The sequence below is a fragment of the Rattus norvegicus genome, chromosome Y (genome assembly GCF_021556685.1).
Source record: "Rattus norvegicus strain SHRSP/BbbUtx chromosome Y, alternate assembly SHRSP_T2T, whole genome shotgun sequence".
NCBI classification, from domain to species: Eukaryota; Metazoa; Chordata; class Mammalia; order Rodentia; family Muridae; genus Rattus; species Rattus norvegicus.
In genome coordinates this window covers 33,706,457-33,730,155 of record NC_141555.1, presented here as the reverse complement: position 1 = coordinate 33,730,155, position 23,699 = coordinate 33,706,457, and the positions used below count along the sequence as shown (strand labels likewise).

The 23,699-nt window shown below is 34.9% G+C and overlaps 1 long non-coding RNA gene across 1 annotated transcript in view; it reads left to right on the top strand.

Annotated features, from left to right (window-relative positions):
• Nucleotides 1–23,699, top strand: part of LOC120099659 (uncharacterized) — a 99,665-nt gene that overhangs the window by 42,043 nt on the left and 33,923 nt on the right. The window contains 1 exon segment of the long non-coding RNA NR_190831.1: nucleotides 17,042–17,121. This is a non-coding gene — a long non-coding RNA (uncharacterized LOC120099659).

The window sequence follows — 23,699 nt, the reverse complement described above, 5'->3', positions numbered from 1 at the left end:
ATTGGCTCCTAATTCAGAGTAAACAGCCATTTGGGAGGGAGAACAAAGAGGAAGATGATATCAGAGATGGGGAAAAGGAAGCTGCCCTTCTGTCTTTGTAAAAAAACGGAAGAAATACATGGTCTATGGGAAAGCTTGGTGAGTCCTGCGTTGGGATTGAGTGAATTCTCTGAAGAGATAGCCTTGATCTGAGCCTTCCACATACGGGTATCAGGAGTTGTGAGCCTCTCAGAAGCATCTGGATTTCCATGCTTGTTATGGTTCCTGGACATCAGAGAGTTTATATCATTAATTTCTTACAAAATCCATGAGTTAGGAAGGGCATAGTTGTTTACCTGAGAGCACATGACTCTTATTCTTTATCACACAGAAGAAAAAGTTTCTAAGGAAGAAGGGAAAGACAGGTATTGTGTCTTCAGCTCAGAGTAAACTCCTCCATGATTTGCATTCATTTAGTGCAGTTTTTGTCTGGCCCTGTTATCTGGGATAGAGAAGTGATCGTATTAGACACTTCATTGTCCCCATCTTTTCACTAGTATATCTCTGACTACCATTCCTTGTCAATGATTTTTTAGATTTCTGAGTCAATAGGTGTTATTAGTTGGTTGTGCTCTTTTCTTTAATTTCTTTCATTTTTTTATTTTTACCATATTTTATTCCTTATTATTAATTGGATATTTTTATATTTATATTCAAATGTTATTTCCTTTCCCAATTTCCTGCCCATAAGACCATTAGCCATGTTTTTGTTCTTGTTCTATTATGCCCCTTACTCCTCATTTACGATCCATTGACCTGTGAGTCTAACCCAGGGAGAACAAAAGGGTTGTCCTTCCATTGATGCTTAAGAAGGACATACTCTGCCACATATGCAGTTCCAGCCATAGTTCTGTCCATGTACCTATTTTGAATATTCGTTTAGTACCAGAAAGCACTGATTCATTTGCATTGATGTTCATATGTGGTTAAAGCCCCTTCATCTCTTGTAATACTTTTTCAAAATCTACCAACAAGAAGTCCATTTTAAGTTCACTGGTTTGCCACTAGCACTCACTTCTGAATTTTTTCTAAGGAAAGATCTATATCTGGTTCCTGGCAGAATGCACTTCTTAGGTTCATCAATATTATCTAGTTTTGGTGGCATATATATATATATATATATATATATATATATATATATATATATATATATATATATATATATTCACACATGGATGGCTCCTGCAGTGAGGAAGTAAGGTGGAATTTTAACATGGATTCTGTTCAACTAGGTCAAGAATGTAGAATCCATGTTGGGGATTTGGCTCAGGGGAAGAGTGCTTGCCTAGTAAGCGCAAAAACCTGGGTTCGGTCCCCAGCTCTGCAAAAAAGAAATAAAAAGGTAGAATTCACAAATAAAAATGCAAAAGAGACTCCCTCCTGTTCTTATGAATCTACTGAAGTTGAGGGTTCCCTGGACTTCAGTCATTCCTCTCCCGGCCCATCCCCCTGAATCTTTTGTTTGGACTGAAGAATGAATCATGGAAAAGCATCCAAAACCCTGAAATCTTACCTGGGACACTGGAAGGTTGATACTGTAGTACTGATATCAAAAAGGTCAAGAGAACAAATTCGATACTCCATGTGGTCATTTGCTTTACTGATGTCTGAAATTTGTTGAAAAAAAATTAAGAATTTAGGAGTTTACTATTCGAAGTAGGTACACAATATTTACCCTGTCATACTCACTGTGTACCTAGTCCCCTTTTTTGGCAAAATCATTGAAATAATTGAATTGGAATACAATTTTTGCGTACACATTCAGGAATATATATAATGTCCCCTCTCAAGAAATGTAGAAAAAAATTATTACAATATTTCATCAATTGAAGGTCTGTAGGGAAAATACTTGCCTTTGAAAAACAGAGAAAACCTAGGAAATTGAAGAGTATGTCACAGGAATGGACCAGTGAATAAAATTATTATCTGGAAGAATCTGTTCCACTCCATTTTCCTAGATCCGTTGTACCCATAACAAACCCCTATCTTTCTCTATTCAGAGCATGTAACCACTAATGAAACAATAGAAGTACTTAGCATTGGAGAGATGGAGTATGTAAAGGTTTCCACTGTGTCACAGGAAACACACCTGGAAAAGGCATGGTCAAATCTGTTCAATGTAAGGAAAGCTGTTTAGCAGGTAGGCCATGGCATCTCTCAGTGACATCATCATTAGGAACTGCCTGAAATGTCTCTTGTATCCTGGAGAGCCCTAGCTATTTCTGTGATGTCACAAGTGTTGTCCTGACTGCAACTGCCTTTCAGATATTCCCTCAGTACCACTAAGGTTTACTAATTGGCCTCTAATTCAGAGTAAACACCCATTTGGGAGTGAGAAGAAAGAGGGTAAAAAGAACAGTGATGGGGAGAAAGAAGTTGGCCCTCTGTATTTGTATAAAAAAGGAAGAAATACTTGGAACATTGGAAAGCTCAGTGAGCCCTGATTAGGGGTTGAGTGGGTTACCTGAAGAGATAGCCTTTATCTGAGACTTCAACATATGGGAATCAGGAACTGAGGACCTCCCAGAAGCATCTGGACATCCCTGCTTGTTATGGTTCCTTGAAATCAGAGAGTTTATATAATTAATTTCCTTATTCCAAAAGCCAGTTGTTGGAAAGGACCCAGTTGTTTCCTGAGAGCTCATGGCTTTTGTAATTTTTCCCAGAAGAGAATGATCCTAAGGAAGAAGGGAAAGAAAAGTATTCTTTCCTCAACTCAGAGTAAACTCCTCCTTGCTTTGGATCCCTATAGTGCAGTTTGGGTATGACACTGATATCTGGGAGAGAGAAGTGTTTCTAGTTGAGTCTTCATTATCTCAGTCTTTCCACTAGTATTATTCTGACTACCATTCCCTGTCAGTTACCCTTTAGATTTCTGAGTCAATAGGTGTGATTAGCTGGCAGTTAACTTTTCCTTTTTCTCTCATTTTTTTATTTTTTATCAATTTTTATTGCTTTTTCTAATTGGATATTTTTATATTTACATTTCAAATATTATTTCCCAGATTCATATCCATGAGATCCCTAAACAGTCCCACTAACCTTCTTCTATAACCCCCTTACTGCACCTTGACATTCCCTTGAACTTGGAGGCAAACTAGGGAGGAGAAAGGGCTTCTCCTTCCATTGTGACCCAACAAAGCCATCCTCTGCTACCTATGCAGCTGGAGCCATAGGTCTGTCCGTACACAGTCTTTGAATATTGGTTTAGTACCAGAAAGCTCTGCTTAGTTGAATTGTTGTTCTTATGGGGTTTAAAGTCCATTCAGCTCTTGTAATCATTGCTACAAACATGATATATATATATATATATATATATATATATATATATATATATATATATATATATATATATATATATATATATATATACTTTTGGTGGTTCCTACCACTATGAATTTTGATGGAATATTTACTTGGATTCTGTGTAACTAGGTCAAGAATATAGGATCCACAAATGACAATGTCAAATATACTCCCTCCTGTTCTTATAACCTATTGAAGTTGAGTTTGAGGAGTTCCACTCCTGGAAAGGGCACCCTCAACTCTGGTCAATGTAAGTAAAGCTGTTCAGCAGGTAGGCTGTGGCACTTCTCAGTGACATCATCATTAGGCCCTCCATGAAATATCTCTTGCACCCTGGAGAGGTTTAGCTTCTTCTGTGATGTCACACGTGTTGTCATGACAGCAACTGCCTCTCAGATATTCCTTCAGTACACCTAGGGTTTATTAATTGGCCTCTAGTTCAGAGTAAAGTGCCATTTGGGAGGGAGAACAAATATTATGAAGAGATCAGAGATGGGGAGAAGGAAACTGGCCTTCTGTATTGGTATAAAAGAAGAAGAAACTTGTGGTCAGTTGGAAAGCTCAGTGAGATCTGCGTAGGGGTAGAGTGGGTTCTTCAAGGAGAGAGTCTTGATCTGAGCCTTCCACATATGTGAATCAGGAGCTGGGAGCCTCTCAGAATCATCTGGACTTACCTGTTCTCATGCTTCTAAAAAGTCAGAGAGTTTATATCATTACTTTTTTTTCTCCCAAAAGGCAAGTCTTGGGAAGGGCATCATTGTTTTCCTGAGAGCACATGGGTTTTATTCTTTTTGCCCAGAAGAAAAACGTGGTGAGGATGACAAAGTATTGTGAACGTATTGAACACAAGAATTGTGTCCTCAGCTCAGAGTAAACTCCTCCATGCCTTGGATTACTACAGTTCAGGTTGTTTCTGACATTGATATCTGGAAAAGTGAACTCCTTCTGGTTAAGACTTCATCGTCTCAGTTTTTCCACTCTTATTTCTCTTATGTCACATACACAAATCCTACAAATAATTGACTTGCTCTTTGTTTTTGGGGGATGCTGGATTGATCCAAGAGATGAGGCGTATACTCCACAAATTAGTTAAAACCAATGTCAATAAAAGAAATCAGAATTCCTCTTCTCTCTTGAGAAAGCGTTCTGTGCATGAGCAATGCTTACATTTTAAACTTTAAGAGCTATGACTTGAAAACAGTAACAACTGAATCCCACTCTTCAAACAGCATTTCTCAGATATCTAGTGACTCAACTTTGATTTCATGAGTACTTGTAATTGCTCAGTTCTCATGATTGTAGGATTGAACTAGGTCATTACTGGACATAATTGTGTAGGGACAGTAAGAGCTTTGACAATTCTTCAAGTTGGAAAACCTAAGAAACCATCCTAGCAACAGCTTAATCCAAAATGGAGAAATCTGTGCTTGTGTAAAGCCCAGAGTTCTTGGGCACACCAATCTGTTGAAATATTAATTCTGCCAAACCCATTAGACTGCTTCTGTTACTCTTAATTGTTTTAATCTCATGAAATTTTTGCCTCTCTCCTTTTCTCTCTTTATAAATATCCCTCTAAACATGTTAACACTTTGCACTTTAAAAGTTGTCTTTTGTCCTATAGTAGAATATTTATAGTCAGATTCTTGAGTTTCATAAAAGTAGGTGATTTATTGTAGTAAAATGTTCTATTCACAATTTATTGTATTAATTTATTAATTCATCAAAAACTGACCTATTTATATTATCTACTTATCCTTTAAACTATAAAAGCTTTGATTTATTGAAGTCTTTACAGTCTTTCAGAATATTGGCTGTATCACTCTTATATGTATTCAGGATGGATCATGTGTACTTCTTATGTCTTCTTACTAATAGTATGCTTTATAACTATGCCAATCCATGATTTTTGTTATATATTTTAAGACTATTTTGAGTGCAATATTTCCCTGATTTCTCTCCCATAGTTTGAAATTGTAATACAGAAGAGATAATGAGTTTTTTTGTGTTAATTTTGCATTCCACTACCTCATGAATGTATTTTCAGCTTTAAGAAACTTATTTTTTCAGAGAAAAATTGTCTCTATTTATGATCACTTCTAGCTAATTCACAGTGGTCTTGGCATTTTAAATATTTTTATCCACAATATTTTATTATATATTATCAGATTATTGTGAGGGTATTTTTCAATAGATTTTCTAAAAGTATGATTTGGATTGGTGTAAATGAAGGCTAAGGAATTTTGTGTGTTACTATTGTATTCTGCTTTTATGAATGTATTTTGCACTCTTAAGAGACAGATACAATCTTAGAGTTTTTAAAATGGTACCATGATATCTGCATATGAGAACAATTTAACTTCTTAATTTTATTGTATTACCTGGATCTTCTTCAGTTGTCATAGAGCTTTAGCTAAAATTAAAAAATACTGTATTACATAGGTATGAAACCAGAGTATATACTTTTCTTGTTCCTGATTGCAGTGGAACTGCTTTGAACTTTTCTCTCTTTATCACAACGATAGTGGTGGGCTTGCTCTACTTTTCCTTTATTATGTTGAACTATATCATCTATAGCTATAACTTCTCCAGGACTTCTGCCTTGAATGAATATATTATTTTTTACCAGTAGTTTTTTAAATTTTTTTGCACCTAATAAAATAATGGTGTCTTTGTGCCTTTTATCATTCTATATACTACCATACATTTGTGTGTATATATATATATATATATATATATATATATATATATATATATACATATATATATATATATGTGTGTGTGTGTGTGTGTGTGTGTGTGTGTGTGTGTGTGTGTGTATAATAAATCAAACTTGTATGTCTCACATTTAAGAACGCTTACCTGGTTGAAGAATAATTTTAACTTCGTCTTAAATCTGTTCACAAGGATTCTATTGAGAATATGTATGTATCAGTGGAAATTAGTCTGTAATACTCACTCTTCCTCTCTTTCTGTCAGTAGTCTGTAATTCTTTCTCCCTCTCTCTGTACCTTTCTGTTTTCTTCATTATCCTCCTGTCTCACTCTTTTTCCTTTTTTCTCTGTCAATTGTTGGATAATACCAGATTTAAAATAGAATTTTAATGTATTCAATGCTTTTGTCCACTTTATGGAATAGTCTAAGAAACTGTCAATGCTCTTTAAATGTCTAATCAAATTTTTAAACTGAATACATGTGGTCCTATGATATTTTCGGTGGGAGATATTAAATACCTGACTTTGTGTCATTGTTTAGTATAGTGCTGTTTAAATTATGCACATTGAGCTGATTTAATATTGGTATAACAAATACATATAGTAAATCATTAATGTTTTATAAAATATTATAGATTTCTGACTGTAAATATAAAAAGTGTTTTCTCCACGTCTCCTCTCTTCTCTTTTATTTTGTTAATCCCACTCTTTCTTTACTTAATTTGGCCAGAGGTTATGAGAATCTTGTTAATACTTTCCAAGAATGAACTCTTCTTTCATTCATTATATTGTTGTGTTCATTTTATTGATTTGAGCCATGATGAGTTGGATATACATATTATACCCCTTCCAAAAGGCTTAAAAGCCATCCTGAAAAAAGGGCAAAGAGACTGTAGGTGCAAAATTGTGGGTTACATCAGAGGGAAATCGTGTCTTCAGGATATGAGGAGTGCTGTCCTCATGACACATAGAAGCTGTGGTTTCCTGCACAGCATCAAGCCAGTCAACAGTCAAGAATGCAGTGAAAAGGCCTGAAAGCTGTTACTCCTAACTGACAGACTATGGACAGTTAGTGTCTTCTGATGGAGGTTTGATCATTAGTTGTAAGGGTTTATCATGGGGTTATTAAATAGTATTTTAATGTAGAAGTTACAGAAAAGTAGGATTCAAAGAAATAGAGTGTTGTGGGTAAAATTAATGGGAAAAGTGTCATCAAAATACTTTGGTGGAAATTCTCAAAAAATTAAACAATTAACGTCTATTCTACAATTTTATGTACATACAGAATGTTTTATTACATACGGAGATTTTATGAAGTGACCTTAATGAATTTTGTTAGCTACAACAGATCTGCCAATTCTGTGAGTTTATTGGGACCACATTATATGATTTGACCTTAGTAAATTTAATTTAAAGTGGCTATTTTCAAAAATACTAAGCATTATTTGCATGTACACATTCAGCAATGAGCTTCTATTAATCAAAATAAAAAACTAAAGAACTATATATCAAGAAAAAATAATTAAATTGGGCTACATATCTAAAAAATATTCACAATTGAAGAAACTCAAATCAATAAGAATCTTATGGCAAATATGCATCATCCTTTTACATTATGGAAATGCAAAACGAAATTATTCTGAGATTTTTCATCCCTTTCAGAATACTTAGTTTAATAACACATGAGCCAACTTACCTTTACTGTGTTATGGAGAAAAGGGGAATATTCCTATTCTCCTGGTGGGAAGGCAAACTTCTATAACACCTTTTAAAATCAATATGATGTTTCTTCTGTAATATGGAAATCAATATGCCTAATGATATAACTCGAGGGTATATGTCCAAATGTTGATTCATCCTAGTATATAGACCCTTGATAATTTGGAAATATTCTAGTTGTTCCTTAACAAATGAAGGCATAAAGAAAATGTGGTGCTTTTACAGATTGGAAAAAAGAAAGCATGTAATTTTCAGGACAAGGAATGTATCTTGAGAAAGTCATCATAATGAGGTAATCCAGATAAAAAAAGAAAAATGGGATTCAAATTCACTTTAATCTGAATGTTAATTCTCAAAACGGTGTATCTTTATGATCAGCTTAGTGCCCCTTCTGCATTTTGGGAAGTACAAATGTTCTTAAGGATTTCTCAGGGACACAGTCAGGAACAGGAATGTCAAATGTGAAGAAAAAGGGAAGAGGGCAACAATGGAGGGAATATAGAGAAGTACAGCAAAAATTGAGAGGCATTTGAGGCATTGAATGGAAACCTAATGTGATAGAAATACAAAATATTTTTTAATTATAAATCGAGGAAACTAAGGATTTATAGCTATAAGGACAGGAGATAAAACGTTGATTGGGTATATCTACGTAAAATTTCAAAACTAAGTATTTTATGAAAATTATGGATTGCAACATTAAGTACACCTGAAACAGTACAGATAATGAATAAATAGTCCTTAAGGGGACAGATGTGATTATGTCTATTTTAAAAATAATATCTTATATTATAAACAGTATATTCATTTGTTTATATTTTGAATGTCATTGCCCAAACTGGTATTTTTCTTGAATTCCCAAACCCATTTTGAATCTCTTCGTTTCTAATATGGTACTCCCCCATCTCCTTGCCCACTTCCACTTTAACCCTCCAACATCCCCCTTCTCTGGGATATGACGTCTCCACAGGACCAATTGACTACCTTCCCAGATATGGCAGATGAGGCAGTTGTCTTCTCAATATGTTCTACGGTCTATGTAGCAGAAGCCATTGCCTGAACCAAGTATTTTCTAGTTGGTAGTAAATTTCCTGAGTCTCTGAAATGTAAACTTAATGAGTCTGTTGTTCTACATATTAGACTCCAATCTCCTTCAGATCCTTCAGGCATTCCCCTAACTCTTCTTTTCTGGCTGTCAGGTTCTGTCCAATGGTTAGCTGTATCTACATCTGTCATGGTCAGATGATGGCGGAGCCCTTCAGAGGACAGACATATTAGGGTCTTATATGCAAGCACATCTTGAAATCAGGAATAGGGCCAGGATTTAGAGTCTGTGGATGAAATGATTCTTATAATGGGGTGGTCTCCTAAGGGTCGTCCCTTCAGTCTTTGCTCTGTTTTTGTATTTGCATATTTGTAGGCATTGGATATATATAGAATAAAGATTTTGAACTGTGTGGGCAGCACCATTCCTTCACTGGGGGGGCATTCCTAGCTACAGGTGGCAGTCTCTAGTGGTTCTATCTCTTTCCTGCTTGGTATTTCAACTACCATCATCCCATTAGGTTTATGGGATCCTCTTGCATCCCTGGCACCTGGGACATTCCTGGGGATACCCAAGTTCACCACCCAACACTGATGCTTATTGTCATTTATTCCACTTTTCCGCTGGAATCCTCTCTTGTCTCTTTTCATTGTTGCAAATCCCCCCACTTTGTCCATCATTCTCTACCTCTAAATAAGTCCTTCCATCCCTCTGCCTTCCATGATTATTTTCTTCTCCCTTCTAAGTTGGTTGCAAGCATCAGCAATTTGGCCTTCTAATGTGTTACCCTTCTTGTGGTAAATGGTCTGTATAGTGGGAATTCTGAGCTTTGGGGCTAACATCCACTTGTCACTAAGTTCATCCTGTGTTATTTCCTTTTTTATCTCTAACTTCACTAATTTCCAGCTCCATTCCTTTGCCTAAAAATTCTAGGTGTCCTCATTTTTAATACCTGAGTAGTGTTCCTTTGTTTAAATATAACACACTTTCTCTATTTATTCCTCAGTGGAATTGAGCTATATCACACTTGTTTCCAGCATTTGACTATTGTAAGTAAGGCTACTGTGAACCTGATCAACCACATGTCCTTGTTGTATGTGGATCATGTTTGTGTATATGTGTTGAAGTGAGTGGTAAAGCTGGTTCTCCAGGTTAAGCCATTTGCAATTTTCTCTGAACCTCCACATTGATATCCTAAGTGGCTGTACAGGTACTAATCTCACCAGCAATAGACGAGTGTACCTCATTGTCTACATCCTAGCTTAGTCTGCTACTGCAACAGTTTTATATCTTAATCATTGTTATTGGTGTAATGTAGAATCTCTGGTTCATTTTGATTTGCCTTTTTCTGATAACTGTGGATGTTGAACATTTCTTGATGTTTTTCGCAGCTATTGATATACCTCAGTTGAGAATTCTTGGTTTAGCTCTCTAACCAATTTTAAAAGTTTGGATATTTGGTTGTCTGGGACAGTAAGGAAGGTGATATCAATGTGGAGGGGACAACCACTATAAAAGGTGAGGGGAAGAGTTTAGGGGTGATGGACAGGAAATATAAAAAGAATTAAAATGCACATAATTACACAATTTAATAAAAATGGAAAAAAGTAATCTTCCACTTCTAACATTTTACTGTTAAATAAATGTAGCTTTGAGATTTTATAAAATTTATATCCTATGGAAATTAAAATTGTATATGCACATAGAAGACAAGTGCTCAGCACTGTGTGTGCTGGTTATCTGGAGCCTGAGAATTATACTTGTGTTCTAGATCTAACTTTTAGAATATTTTTAGGACTGTTTTTAAAAATTATTTGTACAAAATATCTGAGCCTGACACTTCTATGTTGAATATGTCCATCTGTTTTTACAAAGATACAGAAAAGTTACTTAATCTTTTCAAAAATTTGTCAAATATATTTCAACACTGACTCAATATGAATTAGGGTGGATATTATAAGGTATTATTAACCTACTGTTTTCATATAAAAGCAAATTCTGTACCTAGTAATTTATTGAATCTTTTTATTTTTTATACTTTGTGAAATATCAAAATCTACATTTGCATCCCATTATCATTTACTTATAATATTAATTTCATATATTGTAATATGGCATAGATGCAATGGAAAATGGGAGAAATATGAGGACTGCTGAGAAGCATACAATCTCCTCTTTGTGAAGCTTGGCATATATCAAAATCAGAAAAGTAGAGTGACTGAAAGTCATATGTAAAAACGAAATTATTACAAATTGTGTATATGTATGAAAATGATAAGCAAGCTTCATCTTTAAGATTTTTAGTATTTAAAGGGAAAGTTACTTTAGATTGGTTTTATTGGAGGTCTTTCTGAGGAGGTTATTAGTTCTTAGTAACAAATGCCCACAAATATGATACTGTGCTATGTTTATTATTTTAAACTAATATTACCTGGATTAGGCACATGCTGGAAGAAGTTTCATCCACTATACTCCTGTCTGTTTAGAGATTGGATATACCAAAGATGAAAAGGGTTATCTTTGGTTCCTTATTGAATTTATTTAAATAAATGAATGTTTTAAAAAAGAAATATTAAAGAATATAACCATAACTGAACAGATTTTTGTCACAGATTATTGTTTTGTTCTCAGTATAGAGTTATTTCATTAAAGAGTCATGCATATTGTTAGTTTATCTGAGCCATTCATCACATTAAATCATACAATAACCTTCAGCATGTTCAAGTTATCAACATCTATATTGTAACATGTACCAAATTTCAACTTTATTTTCTTTTCTGCTCTATTACACTTTGATGCCATTTTTTCTAGTATTTACCATGGATTTATAAATAAACCTGCTTATGTAATCCACTCAGAGTAACGTGTAAATATTCTTCAACAACTTTCACTCAATATGAATGTTCAGGTCTTTTACACTTTTTTTTTTACAATTACATGAAGCACTTCCCTGCATGAGGTCTTCTACAAACTCTTCTTCTTTTCCACAAGTGTTCCTCCTATGCTTCCTGTCACATAGACAACTTTCAGTTTTAGGTCTGAGAAGAACCAGCACTTTGTAACAACTTTGTTTTTCTTGTCTAAAATTTCATTGGAACAAACTGTTGGTACATAATTTACTAGGGGAAAAATAGATCATTTTGGTTTTGGGGATTTAGCTCAATGGGAGATTGCTTGCCTAGCAAGCTCAAGGCCCTGGGTTCGGTCCCCAGCTACGAAAAAAATAAAAAGATCATTTTATTATCTCATATAACGAGCATTTAAAAATGATTGATGTTGAAAATAGTACTGAAAACAGAGAAGGGGATAGTGATCACATTTGTGACAGAGAAATAATAGTTACCTCTACGAGAGCAATGTTAGTAAAGATTAAAAGTGATTCATCATGAATAATTTTCATGATAGCATATGAGGATCTATTAGAGACTTATATAGTGATAGGATTTGAGGTAGAATTCAGAGCAGGGTGTAAATTGACGGTTGATTTGAACATGGATAAAAAGTATGATGTTATGCATTTAAGGAACAAAGACAATAGGATGGAATAATTTGACAGATTGATGTAAATGAGGTTAAGTATTTCATGTTTTTATCTACCTGGGTGGAAGTGTCAAATAGTCATTTTATTTTAAAGATTATGTCTGATATATCTCCCTTAGGTATTAAAATATGAACAAAATTCACATTTAAAATTTTGCTCCATATTAGAAGATATTTTAATCTTTCAATACTAATTATTTCATAATTGATGATTCTGAGTTTGTGATATTTGTCTACTTATCACCTGTGATCTTTCATCAATGTAACTATGCATGTATGAATGTATGTATGTATGTATCTATATATCTATATATCTTTCTATCTATCACTCTGATCTATCACATATTGAAGTCATTTGATATAGTTTCTACCTCACATAGGTCTAATAGTATCCTGAAATTATATCACATGCTGGAAAAGCTAATTAGTTATGTCTCATGCTAAAACATATATACAGTCACATAACTAAAGTAAATATTTGTGTTTTTATGAAAAAGATAAAAAATTGATAGCAAAAAAATTAATGACCCATATTGAATCTATTTTCTGAGCAGTACTTTAAAATGAATCAAAATTAATGAAGCAGCTTTTAAAATTCTTGAGTCCTGATGAATATATGAGAAAATTTTCATAATATTAGAAAATAGAGTGTATTTGTATGTTACATATATATACACAAATACACATACAAATATATATATATATATATGTATGTATATATACATATATATATATGTATATATATATATACTCATGTGGCCACATACACATATATACATATACACATATATAAACAAGTATACAAAATATAAACATATGTCCTTATGTACACATACACATATATACAAATATACACATACATACATACATACATACATACAAACATACATCTATACCTACATACATACATGCTTTTACAAAGCAAAATCCTTGCTTTAAAAGAATTTGCCTAGGCATGACGTATATGGTTTAGCCAAATAAGAGTAAAATGATGTTATTGCTAAATGGCTCTGACTGAGTACTCATTTCTGCTGGTTTAACATGATGATGGTTCTACCAATCTGACTTCTATGTACTTGGGGATTGAAATGATGTCCTTTGCTACTCTAACTCAATCATACACTTTTCCAAAAATAAGTCATTCCTTATCCCTACAACTAGATGGCATGTAACTTTAACCACACATAATAGGAGAATTAACAGAAGAGCCTCATGTCTTACAAACATTATTTTATAAACTTGCTTGAAATCATAGTTTTGATAATTATCATTTTGACCAAAGGCACCATCAGGCTTACATATTCACCTTTTTCTAACTAACTGTATTTTATTTAATACAACGGTAAGAATAAGTTACTGCTTTTGAGGTGGTTTTAAGAGTTTGCAGTACCATTACAGATCATAGATTGTAAGTGTTTTTAAACTTTTTATATTGGAAACATGGTCAAAGGATCTACACTGTCTTGATTTTTCTCCTCTCATCACATATTGAATTACCCATTTCAACATTAGCAGCAATAGGTGTAAATGATTGGAATACCCTCTATCTCTCTGAGGAGAAAATGATGCACAGGATTACTCAGCTACAGTAATATATTTGTAGCAGTAACAAACATTGCCAACATCTTATATTGTTCCAATCGAAATCTGGCTATGCAGACTTAGAGAAACAAAGAAAGCAGCAGCAACAATGTTTGTGGATCTTGAGTCTCTGCTGATCTTCAATTCCCTGAGAGAAGCACAGCATAGAACTTCTCTCTGTCCAGGTTACTGACAGAAGCCTGGCTGTCCTACTAGGTTGTGCCACTGCTGCTGTTTCCTGTTTGTTATGACAACTCTACAGAACTGAACTAATAGTGTATTCATGAAATGTTTGCTAATGGAACAAGCTACGTATTCCAACTTGAGAACAAAAATTTTGCTTTCCAGAAAACACAGATGGGAGTTGCTCCAATGAACTTTTCTAAACAGGGCCACCACCCACAATCCACAATACCCCCCATCCTTTCTTTTACCTCTGGTTGCTGGAGGGCTACAGGGATGTTAAGCTTTTAAGCGTCGTCAGCAAATATTGATATTTGGAAAAAATTAAGTTTATCTTGAAGAATTATGAGCTGTGGGCTATCCTTGGGGTGTAATATCACTCAGGCATTTGATGTACGCTACATGGAAGGAACCTGAGGATGCCAAGTTAACAGCAAAATGACGGATATTTTCTGGTGCTGCATATATCAATGAATATAAAGTTTTTTATCAACAGTGGTAAGAAGCAGCAGGTTTGGCGTCTGGGAGGAGAGAGAAGGAAGATGGTTACTATGTGTAAAATGCATGGCATCTCAGCTCCATAAATTCAAAGAGATCTGGGTCAGAGAGGGAGTGACAGGCACACACCAGAGATTCTGAGCACTATACCAAAAGTGGTAAAATGCTAAGTTTTTTGCTGTATATATTTTGATACCAAACCAAACCAAACCAAACCAAACAAAACAAAACAAAACAAAAAAAAGAAATAAAGAACCATGATTGTGTATAAAGATCTGCTGAAAGTAATTTGTCTGAGGCTCTCAATATTCAACACTAAATAAATAATCTAAAATAAATGATGACCCACTCACTCATGGAGCTGGCCACCAAGTAATATTGGCAATAGTCTTTTGAAACAGCACTGAAACCCATAGCAAGTGTTCACTGCACAATATGTGGAAAATATTTGCATGTTTTTTTTCAGTGTGAATCAAGCTCTGGTTGCATGTGTTCATGCATTTGTGTGAACATTAAGCTTCCTGAGGTTCAGGCTCACTGACCATTGTTTTCCTGCTGCAAGGACAGCACTGTCAGCATTGAATCATAATAAGCTGTTGTCCAGTGAATGAAGAAGGAAGTGAGGGACTAAATACCAATCAAAGAGTACACATGGAAGCATCCATGACTTCAGCCTCATATGTAGAAGAGGATGTCATTTTTCCGGCATAAATAGGATGAAAGGCCTTGGTCCTATGAAGTCTGGTTTCCCTAGTGTAGGGGAAGGCCAGAGTGTTGAGGTGTGAGTGGACAGGCAGGATTGGCAGCAAACTCACAGAAGCATGGGGAGGGTGGATGGGAAAGAGGGGAACCAGGAAGGCTATAACATTTGAAATGTAAATACATAAAATATCCAATTAAAAAAGAAGGACATGAGTGAGAAAGGAACAGGAGGCTAACCTCAAAGAAATGAGAGCTTCTAGATGATGGCTTAAGTTAAAAGATTCAAGAATCTTCATTATGTATGAAAGACAAGGGTCAGCAGACTATAGCATTTCTTGTTCTTAAAGGAAAGTAATTGAAATAATAGTTCCATTTTCTTATATGAACACACAAACTCATTGGAAAGAAAAATAGACAGTTGGTATTATTGGTTTTATTGGTTAAGAAGAATTGGCATATCTTCCAACATAGCTTAAACCACTATCAGAAAGATTTTTATGGGATAAGACAGCAATAGAGAGTATTGGGTCAGTGTTGGGATACATGTATCTTCCATGTATTTTCAGTCACATACAAACAGCTTTTTAAACTGTGAAAATATAAAATTATTAATTGATTGAATGAAATCATACGATTTTAATTCCTTACATGAAGCAGTACTGTTTCTGTATAAGACTTCCACAATTAGAATAATATTACGAGTTGAATTCATTTAAAAAATTTTTAAAAGTGCTGTGGTATAGTGATGGAATACAGCATCTAAAGTCTTACTGTCTGGGATGGAATACTGGCTCTCCATTATCTAATCATAAATCAAATAAGAATGTAAAGAGACAAGTGCCTCTGAGAAAACACTCACTATAAAATATAAAATGCCTTATACATTCAAAAGAATACTATAAATATTTTAGATCTTCCAAAAGGACATAAGGATGATCATTTTAGACTGGGTTCATATTGCCATACAATATATTGTATTTAAATTTCAAAGCTCACACGTGTGAAGTTTTGTTGGTCAGAACTGTTTTCAAGCTATAAAGCTTTAATTTTCTACCTGACTTACTGCTTTAATTCTAATTGATTGATTTTTATTGCAACATTCTATGTTGCCAAATTTTTGTCTGCTCTGTGATAGCAACAACCATTTGTGTGCAGGTGTATTTGTCAAACATGTAGAACCAGAATAAATCTGTTGTGCCATGGTGAATGGAATTACAATAGGTAAAGTTTATATGATATATTTTGATATTAAGTACATGCATAAAGAAACTCTGTAGTACATATATTTTTGCAAAATTGATTGTAAATATTTTGAGATGAAAATGTAAGAGCATGTTATTTGAGAAAATGAGAAATCCTCATTGGCAGAATGCAAAAAAAAATTAAGATACTCATTCTGAATTGCAAGGGAATGCAAAATCAGAATTAACAAGAGTAATTTGATGGGATGGCTATTGTGTATGTAGTATTTCTATGTCACAAAATTTTACCCTTATATTAGTACTCATTTGTACATTAAAAAACAAAATAACCAAACTGAATTTTTTTCTTGTACGACAGTTTAAAAAGAACCCAAATGCTATCCTTTGAAATTCTTTTAAAACTTATTTTCCATTAGATAAATATCTCCTTTAATTAGAGTAGAATGCCTTTTTTCTATAAAACTTTTGCTAACTTGAGACATGCAAAAATGAATTTTCCTTTCTTTTTCCAAAAGCCAATACCAGCGTACATGAAGAAAGTCCATAAGTAGTGAGAAAGATCATTCCTGAAGTTCTTCAATAATCGTTTCCTTTTGTAAGTGAAATTTTTCCAAGTGTGTGAAAATTAATCTAACTATTGTCATTTCCATCAGTAGATGTAGAAAAAACAATGATATAAAAAATGGAATTCACTGCTACAGTAAACTCATTAAAGGTAAACCATTCCTGCAAGCTACAGAAACTTTTCCAAGCAATTCCAATTGAAATTCTTACACAAATTCTTTTTATAATATATGTAGTAAACAAAACACTCCCATACAAACAGTAATATCTTTGCACTTAAGTTCAAATTAAATTCAAACTTTCTCTCTATATAGAGTCTTATTCATTAATCTATTATTACTTTGGAATGAATAAAAGATAATATGGATTGTGTTGGGTAGCAGGCAGCAATCAGAAGGCTCAACCTCTTTGTGGTAATCTAATAGATATGAATTTCATTACTCCATGAATGTTTCAGCAAGATTCTTCCCTTTTAATATTCCCAGTCTTTTGATTTGTTTCCAGATATCACGGATCCCATAATGGTTGGACTAAAAAGGGTTCACTATGTCATGATAGTAAACTTAGTCTTAGAAATTCCCTGTTAGTTGCTACCTCTTGAATAAGGACGTTTGAATCAGATCATGCAACTTGAATCCACAGAGATGTCATCCCTGCCAAAATCATTGCTGAAAATGGAATTTGAAAACAGAAATTTTGAGTACACATTCAGCAATATTTATAAAGTCCCATATCAAGGAATGTACAATAAGAAAGTAAAATACAGTATTCATTCAATTGAAGGTCTGTTGGGAAAAACTTGCATTGGAAAACAGAAAACCTACAGAATTGAACTGTATTTCATGAAAAGTACCTGGGAATAAATAATTATTATTCAGAAGAATCTCCTCTACTCCATGTTACAAGATCTTTTCTATCCATTCCAAGCCCTTGAATAACATATTCTTTAGAGAGATGGAGTACATAAAGGTTTCCACTGAATCACAGGAGACATACCATGAAAGGGCACCCTCAAATCTAGTCAATGTAAGGAAAGCTGTTTAGCCAGTAGGGACTGGCAGTTCTCAGTGACATCATGATTAGGATCTGCCTGAAAAATCTCTTGCAAGCTGGAGAGCTTTATCTTCTTCTGTGATGTCACAAGTTTTGTCATGATTGCATCTGCCTCTCAGGTATTCCTTCAGAACCTCTAAGGTTTAGTAATTGTCATATAATTCAGTGTAAACAGCTATTAGGGAGTGAAAACAAAGAGGATGAAGAGATCAGAAATGGGGAGAAGGAAGATGCCTTTCTGTCTTGGTCTAATAAAAGGAAGAAAGATGTGTGCTTGGGAAAGCTCAGTGACTCCTTGGCAAGGGTTGAGTGCTATTGCTGAACAGAAAACATTGATTTTAGCCTTCCACATGTGGGATTCAGGAGCTGGGGTCCTCTTAGATGCATCTGGATATCTCTGTTCTTATGGTTCCTGGAAAGCATAGAGTTTATATCATTCATTTCTTTATTCCAAAAGGAACGTGTTGGGAATGGCACAGTTTTTCCGTGAGAGCTCATGGCCTTCATTCTTTTTGTCCAAATGAAAAAGGTCCCACAGAAGAATGGAAAGACAAGTTTTGTGTCCTCAGCTCAGAGTAAACTCCTCCATGCTTTGGATTCCAAAAGTGCAGTTTCTATCTGACTCTGATATTTGGGAGAGAGAAGTGCTTCTAGTTGAGACTTCATCATCTCTGTCTTTCCAATAATATTACTCTGAATAACACTTTAGATTTCTGAGTCAATAGGCATGATTAGGTGACAGTTTTCTTATCATTTATATCATTCTTTTATTTACATTTGGGAAATTTTAGTGGTTTCTTAAACTGGATATTTTGATATATACATGTAAAATAATATTTTCTTTCTCATTTTCTTTCACATAAGATCCCTACATATTCACTATCCCTTCTTTAACCACACTTTCTGTCCCTTGACAATCCCTTGAACTAGAAGATAATCCTAGGTTATATCAAGGCCTTCTCCTTCCATTGGTGCCCATCAATGCCATTCTCTGCCACATATTCATTTAGGGCTATTGGTCTGTCCATGTAAAGTCTTTGAATATTGTACTAGTACCAGGAAGCTCTGGTTCATTGGCAAAGTTGTTCTTATGGTGTTGAAAGCACCTTCAACTCTTGCAATCCTTTCTCAAAATCTACCAACAAGAGGGCAGTTTTCAGTTCACTGCTTTGCAACTAGCATTCACTTCTGTATTTGACATGCTCTAGCTGTGTCCCTCAGGATCTATCTACATCCGGTTTCTTGGTGGCAAATATATATATATATATATATATATATATATATATATATATATATGTATTTTTGGTGACTCCTACAGTATGAAGTTAGGTGGAATTTTAACATGGATTATGCGCAACTAGGTGAAGAAGGTAGAATCCACAAAGGCATTGCAAAATAGACTTTCTCCTGTTCTTATGAACCTATTGAAGTTGAGGTTTCACTGGTCCAGAAGCCATTCTTCTTTCTTCCAATCCTCCTCTATCTTATGTTTGGTCTTAAGAAAAAATCATGGTAAAACATCCTAAACCCTTAAATATGACCGTGAGACACTGGAATGTAGATATTGCAGATGATATCAAAAGCGACTAAAGAAGAGAATTCTATGCTCCATGTGGTCCTTTGCTTTACTGATATCTGGAAATTTTGGATAAAATAGGATTTCAAAGTTTATCATTTGTTGTCGGTACACCATATTTACACTGTTATTCTCAGTCTGTAGCTGTGCGCCTTTGTTGAGAAATCATTGCAAAAAATGGAAGTGGAAATCCGAATTTTTAAGTACACATTCGGGAACATTTATAAAATCACCTATCAAGGAATATACAATAAAAAATGAAATACAATATTCAGTCAACTAAGGGTCTGTAGAGAAAATACTGGCCTTTGGAGGACAGAGAAATCCTAGAAATTGAACTGTATTTCATAGTAATGAACCTGGGAACAAAATATTATCTAGGAGAATCGCTAACATCCCATGTTCCTAAATCTTTTCTATCCATGCCAAGTCCCTGACCAAATTTCATCATTCAGAGCATGTAACCAATAACGAAGCAAAGAACAGTTTGCAGCTTTAGAGAGATGGAGTTCATAAAGGTTTCCACTGTGTCACAGGAGATATACCAGGAAATGTCACCCTTGTATCTGGTTCATGTAAGAAAAGCTGTTCAGCATATAGGCTATGACTGGTGTCAGTGACATCATCATTAGGCCCTCCTTGAAAACTCTGTTGTAACCTGGAGATCCCTAGCTTTTTCTGTGATGTCCTAAGTGTTGTTGTAACTGAAACTCCCTTTCAGATATTCCTTCAGGACCTCTAGGGTTTACAAATTGGCCTGTAATTCAGAGTAAACAGCCATTTGAGAGGGAGAACAAAGAACATGAAAAGATCAGAGAAGGGGAGAAGGAAGTTGGTCTTCTGTCTTCGTCTAAAATAAAAGGAAAAAATATGTGGTCCTTGGGAAAACTCAGTGAGACCTTGGTATAGATTGAATCGGAATGCGGAAGAGGTAGCCTTGACCTGAGTCTTCCACATCAAGAGCTGCGAGCCTCTCAGAAGCATCTAGACTTCTCAGTTCCTATGGCTTCTGGAAGTCAGAGATTTTATATCATTCATTTCTTTATTCCAAAAGCCAAGTGTTTGGAAAGTAACAGATATTTTCTTGAGAGCTCATGGCATTCATTCTTTCTGTCAATTATAAAAAAGTCCTAAGTAAGAAGGGAAAGACAAGTATTGTGTCCTCTGGTCAGTGTAAACTTCTCTATGCTTCGGATGCCAATAGTGCAGTTTGTTTCTTATACTAATGTCTGGGAGAAAGAAGTGCTTCTAGTTGAGATTTCAACATCTCAGTCTTTCCACTACTATTTACACTGACTAACACTTTAGATTTCTCAGTCAATTGGTGAGATAAGCTTGCAGTTTTCCTCTCTTTTATTTCTTTAATTTTTAAATTTTTTTAGCAAAACTCTCAAATCTCATCCTGGGTGATGATGTAGATTAGACCCATTAAATGAAATGAAGAATTAGAAAAAATCTCCTGATGATGAAAGTGGTAAGGAAATCATATTGATGTATCATAAATGCAGTGCCAAGAGCAATATTCAGTCTAGTCTGGGGAGATGCTGCCTTCATCAGAGACCACAGACCTTTAGTGGAGTATGACTCAGTACTAAACTGGGAAGGGAAAATTATGGTTGATATTGTTCTAGTAGATCTCACAACATGAATAAGTGTTTCTTCCAGATAAATGAGTGATTATTGTAAAGCAACTCCCGGAATGAACTTATGAGACCCACCATTAGCCTGTGAAATAATGTGTTAAAGAAGAAATCTGTGTCTCTCCAGGGACAAACTGTTGCTTTCAAACCAACAGTAAAGTGTCCATTCTATGAATGATACATAGATATACACACATTATAACAGGATGGACACAGAGTTTCTTCAGGTCCATGAATTAGGTATTCAGCAGTTGACCTGACTCAGCAATAAAGGTAATTTTTGCCAACTCTTGAGACCTGAGCTCCTTCACTAGGAGCCCCATGATTGAAGGAAAGACCAAACTTCAGACAACGTGTCTCAGATTTTATTTAGTTCAGGTTTCATGGTCTTGGTCCTCAGAGGGAAAGACATCTTGTTTTCCAATTCTTGTTTATCCTATAATCCTTCTCTCTGATGCACTCATGCAAATAAATTACTGTGCATTTCATTGATAGGTTATTATTGCTATTTTAATTCTCTTGCCAAGAACTATAGAAAATAAGAATAACTGTATCAAAGCATCATATGAAAATCACACTAAGGGAATGTGGCCATTGGACATTTGTAACTGAGCTGAAAATCTTACTAGAGACAAACTGCTGTAGAAGGTCTTCTATAGATACCTGGTGTAGTAGTTGTTGTTCCCCAACAGATACTAAAGGATGAATATCTCTCTACAGAGGAATCAGACTAGTCACAATGATCACAGACTATGGACCACATAATTTAACAATGGCTGACTATTTGTAAAGTACTAGAATGTTTTATTAGTTTATTAGTCCAATAGGCTAGATGTCTCATCTGGTCATTGGTATATGGATAAATCTTCAGTATGTAGGTTCTAATGTCTGTGAGGGTTTGGTAGCAATGTGACTGCAAGCAGGAAAGGTAAAAGCTTCTTTCTTCCATGTTTTCTATGGGGATTCAAATAGAATGCATGGTTAATAATACATTGGGATTGCCATTCTCAAACAGACCAGTATCTTCAACTAAACATTCTTTTCTGGGAAGATGCATCCTGTCAGCATGGCTCATGTGTATGTGAACTGCAAGATCTTGTGTGGGAAGGCAGTCCTGTTCATCAATCCCAATTGCCCCTATTACAGAAATATCCAAGACTTCCTCAATCAACTCCTTTGCAAACATGGTCTTCTGAGATTTGAAGACATTACATCTACTAACAACACAAATGGGATTCAAGATTACTTGCAAAAGCTCACTGGAGTGAGAATAGTTCCTTGGTTCTTTATATGTAGAGAAAGAATGCATAGGCAGACACAGTGATCTAATCTACCTGCAAAAGAATGGGGAGCTGATGATGTGCCTGAAGCAGATTGGAGCTCTGCACTTATAAAAGGGGTGGCAGTAAAAGCCCATGCTGACAGGAGACATTCAGCCATCCTGAAGCCAGGCAGAGAGTTGATGTGTGTCACAGAAGATGTCAGCATTTTCTTATAATTGACATTTTCAACAAATTGGCTTTTATTCTATTACTCAGTGCAAAAATCGGTTGCTGTTTGCCTCAAAAATTGTGGTAGGAAAATTTAAGGGGCAACAGAGGTTTGATTATTCAGTCTTCATGTGCTGACATGTCTCTACCTCTAAGTCTATGTTCCACAATCCAATGCATTTAAATCTACAGAAAATCAGTTACTGTTTCTCTACCATGCTGATCTGCTGAAGTCATTTTACAGAAGTCCACTTCCTAGTAATTATTAAATGAATGAATATTTAGAAGTTGTTTATGATCTACACACAGGCCGTTCACACCAAAAGCATGTACCATACCACTTCTGCATTTGCAGCTCTCAGCCATCCTACAACCCACAGATTTCCACATTTGTTTGAGGATGCTGTTTGAAAAACAGATGAATAGATTTATTATAGTTGTTCTTCACTGTACCCATATTAACACAGACGGCAGAGCATATGATGCATTCAGCTCTGTTTGTAGTGTTTAATTGCCCATAAGGTCCCAAACAGTTGTGAGTTGATTCTGTCAGAGTACCAGCAAAGTCAAATATGAAATGCAAAATTTCAGAACTCTCCTTCCAAGACTGTTTGTGAAAGAAGTTGTTTGCAAAACACTGTCCTAATAAATTTATTCCATTCTCACTTTGATATTTTGCTTTGATGTCTTGAAGTGACGTTTATTATTGATATGCAGGTCCCCTCTATGGTCTCCAGTGAGAAATATTCATTCCTCAAATGAATGTATCTGCAGATGCCTGAAAAAATAAATATAACAATTAGATCTTGATAAAGTTCTAGGTTAAAGATGCAACATCCTACTCCAAAGA